Raw genomic sequence first — 6,000 nt, 5'->3', positions numbered from 1 at the left:
GATTTCTTTTCATGCTCTGAATTCCGTGTAATGATTTCATGCTGAGGAAACCAGTGAAAAATTCCATTCCATCTGTGATGGAGAGCAACAAAAACAATTAATGAAACACAAAGAGATAGCCTTTGAGACTCATGCAATTATGCTTTCTAATTTGAGGGGCAGTTCAGAAATAGCCATTTGTATGAAAACCCCCAGCAACTATGTAGTGGCTGTATTAGATGATTTGGACTCCAAGTAGAACATTGCACCCATGAAGAACAGCATTAAGCACCTTGTGAGTACAGGTGTGTGTGTTTTTTAAATAAAAATCAAGTTATTTTCAGAAATCATCACAAAAGTAAATAAACAAGGTGGGATTGGCTTATTAATGGGGACAAATGTATCATACGAACGTAAGACGTTAGTCATAGGAGGATCTGGGGGTGGGCTATGCAGAAACCCTCTGTATCAGATTCTCAATCTTGTACATCTAAAACTTCTAAATTTTGCAGTGATCGTGAGTGCCACCTTGTGGGCACACAGTTACATTACCTGTGACCAGTCCCCACAAAACAAACTAAAAGGCAGGGTCAGGCACACCAGGGCTGGGAAATGGCAAAGGCCCGTTTCCTGCCCTGCAGTGGCTCCTAATCAAGGTGCAGGATGATGTAAAGCAAATACAGGATTCCTCATCACAGCTGGTGTCTATCTGCACCTTCACCTGGGGCAGTGGTCGGCAAACTCATTAGTCAACAGAGTGGCAAACCGCGGCTCATGAGCCGCATGTGTCTCGCGAGCTGCAGTTTGCCAACCACTGACCTAGGGCTAGAGACGGAACGGATCCATCTCACTGTCACTGATCCAAGACAGCTTCGTGGGGTGTGATCATGACATCAGCTTTATTTCCTGTAGCCCCTTGAACCTGCTGGGAGGGGGAGGTAAACCACCCTCTTGTCATTAGATAAAAGGCCCAGGACTTCCCATGATCTTTCTTTTTTCTTTTTCTTTAAAAATATATTTGTATTGATTTCAGAGAGGAAGGAAGAGGGAGAGAGAGATAGAAACATCAATGATGCGAGAGAATCATCGATTGGCTGCCTCCTGCACGCCCCCTACTGGGGATCAAGCCCACAACCTGGGCATGTGCCCTTGACTGGAATTGAACATGGGACCTTTCAGTCCGGACGCTGATGCTCTATCCACTGAGACAAACTGGCTAGGGCTAAAAATGTTCTTTTATAGAGTTTTGTATATTTAATTGTTTTAGTAAAAAACTATACATTTAAAATATTACAGTAGTTAAGGGGAAATATAATGGGTTAATAATTTATAAATACATTTTTAATGTTGTTTTTAAGAAAGGGAAAAAAAAACTTAATACCTTTATACAGGATAACCCAAAAAATGTGCACACACTTTGAATAACTATAAAAGCAGTGTTTATTAAGATACATTTCATTTTCAAAATGTAATAGAATCTACAGACATTGTGTGTATACATTTTTGGGGGGCACCCTGTATTTGTGTGGAAGAGTTGCCGTAGCGAGTTTGAGACTACCATCTTTGGAAAGGCCTGCTTCCAGGGCAGGCCCGTGGATGACCTCGGGAACTTGGCACTTGAACTATTCCCTGCATTCCCTAAGGAGAAGGGGGTTCACTATACCTGGGCTGCTGGCACAAACAATATGGCTTATACACAACACCTGCTTTCCTTTTGGGAGTCTGGAATTTGGGAACCTGCCAGGCAGACCCAGGGTGCCTGTGTGACCAGCCCCTAATAAAAACCTGGGCACTGGATCTCTAACGGGCTTTTCTGGGCAGAAAAACTGCACACGATGTTGCATTTTCATTGCTGGGGGAAGAGGGTCCTCTGTGTGATCCTTCATGGAGGGGACCATGGGGGAGCCTGGGTGTGGCATCCCCAAATGCCACCAGTGTCTTTCTTTTTCCTTTGCTGTTTCTACACTTTCATGGTAATAAAATTAGCCATGAGGTCAACTATATGCTGAGTCCCTAAATCCTTCTAGTGAATCACTGAGTGTGACTGGTCTGAGGTCCCTGAAACATCATTCATTAGTAAGATTATTCATTAGTAATCCTATATAATAAAAGTAATATGCAAATTGACCATCACTCCCAACACACAAGATGGCCGCCACAAGATGGCCAGCAGGGGAGGGCATTTGGGAGGGACCAGGCCTGCAGGGGAGAGCAGTTGGGAAGGACCAGGCCTGCAAGGGAGGGCAGTTGGGGGTGATCAAGCCTGCAGGGGAGGGCAGTTAGGGGTGACCAGGCTGACAGAGGAGGCAAGTTGGGGGCAACCGGGCCTGCAGGGAAGGGCAGTTGGGGGAGACCCAGGCCTGCAGGGGAGGGCAGTTAGGGGTGACCAGGCCTGCAGGGGAGGGCAGTTAGGGGCAAACAGGCTGGCAGGGGAGCAGTTGGGCATCAATCTGGCTGGCAGGGGAGTGGTTAGGGGTTGATTACGCTGGCAGGCAGAAGCTGTTAGGGGCAATCAGGAAGGCAGGCAGGCAAGCAGTTGGGAGCCAGCAGTCCTGGATTGTGAGAGGGCAGTCGGACATCCCTCTAGGGGTCCCAGATTGGAGAGGGTGCAGGCTGGGCTGAGGGACACACACTGCCTGTGCCGAATTTTGTGCACCGGGCCTCTAGTCCTATATAATAAAAGCCTAATATGCTAAGTGTCTGGTTGTCTGGTCAGCCATTCACCCAATCAAAGTATAATATGATAATGATATGCTAAGGCCGCTGAACCGCTCGCTATGACGTGCACTGACCACCAAGGGGCAAACGTTCTGACCGGTAGATTAGCTTGCTGCTGGCATCCGGCTGATCGGGACTGAGGGAGACGGGCCGGACACACCCTGGAGCCCTCCTGCAGTCCCTCCCCAGCTGGCCAACCTCCTGCATCCCTCCCCGGCCCCAATAATGCACTGGTGGGGTCCCTCGATCGCCTGGCCTGCGCCCTCTCTCAATCTGGGCTGAGGGACCCCACCCCCACCCCCAGTTGCACGAGTTTCATGCACTGGGCCTCTAGTAATCAATCACATAATGGTTTCTGCTTAGAGCCTTAACTGCACATTTATCGATTGCTTTGTTGAAATTGACATTCTTGGCATATGCACATTCAGTAGTATTAGCCACGTGTCAATCTATCTTTGCCAATAGTTGCTGGAAGAACACATTTTGGTAATTTTCAGAAAAGTTTTAGAGTTGCAGAAAACTTTTAAAGATGGTACACAGTTCCCATAAGCCCTGCACCCAGTGTCCCATAGGGTGAGTGGCTTACGTTATGATGGTACATTTGCTGCAATTAATGAATCCTTAGTTCTACATTAGTATTGACTAAAAACCACAGTTTATTCAGATTTCCTTGTTACCTACACCCTTTTCTGCTCCCGGATCCTATCTAAGTTCCCACTTCACGTCTAGCCATTGCGTCTCCTCAGGCCTCTCTTGGCTGTGACAGTCATTGGGCCTTCCCCTGCTTTGATGACTGGCAGGTTTGAGCAGTGCTGTCAGAGTTTGTAGGGTGTCCCTCAGCTGGGACTTGACTGATGTTTTTCTCATGGTTAGATGAGGGTTATCAGTTTTGGGAAGACCCCAGGGATAAAGTGCCATTTCCACGTCATCACAGCAGGTGTCCGAAGGACCCACATAATTTATTCCTGCGGTGTTGACCTTGGTCACCTGTCTGAGGTGGCATCTGTCAGGTTCTGTATCCGCTGCCTGTGGAAGGAGGTCCCGGTGCACAGCCACACTGAAGAGCGTCTACACAATCATTTGGGTTCTTCAGAAAGGGAGACGTGCCTCCTCCCCCACATTTACTTATTTAGTCACGTATGTATGAACATGTTTCATTAACATGACTTTCCAAATTTCTTTCATGCAGCAACAGCTATACAAATAGAAACAGCCTTCAACATTAGGCCATGCTGGGCAGAGACTCATGCAAATTTCATTCCTTGGGACATTCCAGAATCTGAAAAACCGTTCCTGCATTTGTGTCTTTGGGACTCACGCTAAAGGCATTTAGATGGCTCTGCAGTTGAGAATTGTTAACCGTAGAAACTCCACTTAGAACTGTAGTGCCGGCACCGAAGTCGCCTGCTGTCTGCTTCTCGTCTTTACAATCCCTGTGCTCCCGATGTTTGTTTCCGATGTACTCCACGATGCGGGATGTGCCACCGGGGAGCCGGAGGCCCGCCTGCTCGCTCGGTGAGCTCGGAAAATCCTGGGTATTTCAAACTCACCTGGGGGTTCTCCAAAGAAACCCAGTTTTTAAAAGAGATGTAATAAAACATGTTTGAAGCTTATACCAATATTATTCAAACAGAAGAGTAACAGCAGGAACTGTCAAGAACAGAAGTCAGCAAACCGTGGCGTGTAAGTCAACTCTGACAGCGGCCTGCTTTTGCGTAGCCAGTGAGCTGAGAAAGAGTTTACATTTTCAATGGTTGAAAAAAATCAAAAGAAAATTATTTCGTAACGTGTAACAATGGTGAAACTCAAGTCTCAGTGTAAGGGTGGCGTGCAGCCCTGTTCAATTGTTTGTATATGGTCTGCGGCCACTTTTGTGCAGCGACAGCGGGAGTGAGTTGTGACGGAGACCACATGGCTTGAAAACCCTAAAGTATTTACTCTGTGGCCTTTTACAGGAAAAGTCCGCCAGCCCTGGGCTTAGTGCTGACACCAGGAGTTGTCCCCCACCCCCATCCATGGTGTCAGTTCCCCACAGTCAACCCCACTCTGAAAATTCCAGAAGTAAACAATTCATATGTCTTAAATTGCTCACCATCCGGGTAGCATGATAAGATCTTCCGCCGAACTGCCCGGTCCTGCCCTGGACGTGAATCATCCTTTGTCCGGGGTCTTCACGGCACAGACGGGCCCTGCCTGTTCGTCACTTCATCGCTTCTGGGTTATCAGACTGACTGTTGTGCTTGTGTTCAAGTCACCTTTATTTTCCTTCTAATACCACGTTCACATAACTCCGATTACAGAATATCCTTATGATTGTTCTATCTTATTACTAGTTACTGTTAAGCTCTTGCTATGCCTAATTTATAAGTTGAACTTTATCATAGGTATTTTTGTACATATAGGAAAAAAAAAAAAACAATATAGAGAGAGTTCTGTACTATCTGTGGTTTCAGGCATCCACTGAAGGTCTTGGGTCATAAATGGATTTTTCAAGGAAGAGAATTACTAGTATATCACTGATGTTGCTTAGAATTGCTAGCGCTTGGTGATACAAAGCAGATCGATTTTTCGTTGGTTTTATTGTGTTTTCATTTGTAAAGCCAGGTCCCTCCCCTTCTCCCCCTTCCCCCGCCTGCACCTGGGTGGCCACCACTGCCCCCTGCCTGCCTTTGATTTGCTTCAGCGACAGAAAATCAGAATGCAACCACCTCGGGCATCACTGAGAGTGCACAAGGCTGTACGCCGGCTGTGTGCGTGAGAAGTACACGTACACTACCTTGGCTGCAGGTGACAGGCCTGACTCCAGTGAGCGGAGCTGAAGAGCGGGTCACTCACTCCTGTCACTGAGGGCGGGTGGGCGGGACTTCAGGACGCTGCTCTCATGAGCTGCTGTGCTCAGGCCATGTTCTCCACCAGGAACCTGCCTTGTGAGCTGTCATCAGCTAGGCACAGCCCTGGGGGCAGGGCCAGGCCCGAAGGAGGTCTCTGGTCTGTTCCAACTTGGGAAGTGGCCAGGAAGCTCTGATTGGCAGGCGGGGTGGGGATGAAGGTGGGTAGAAAGAGCTTGGAAAGGCAGGAGACCCATGACAAAGGAAAGGAAATGTTCAGAGGCCTCTGAGTTCTTGAGCCTGGAAATCCCTGTTTATTTCTTCATATCCCATCTGTTTTCCTGAGACGGCCTTTCCCCCTCAGCCTCTCACTGTCCTTGATTTTTTTTCCTTTTATCTTTCCCAAACTTCTCATCCGAAGCTACTCCCCCCTCCCCCCAACCATCTTCTCCATTTAATTTAATCACCATTTGCT

This window comes from Plecotus auritus, assembly GCF_963455305.1.
Source record: "Plecotus auritus genome assembly, chromosome: 10".
NCBI classification, from domain to species: domain Eukaryota; kingdom Metazoa; phylum Chordata; class Mammalia; order Chiroptera; family Vespertilionidae; genus Plecotus; species Plecotus auritus.
The sequence above is the reverse complement of the archived record's forward strand: the minus strand, read 5'-3'. Positions refer to the sequence as shown.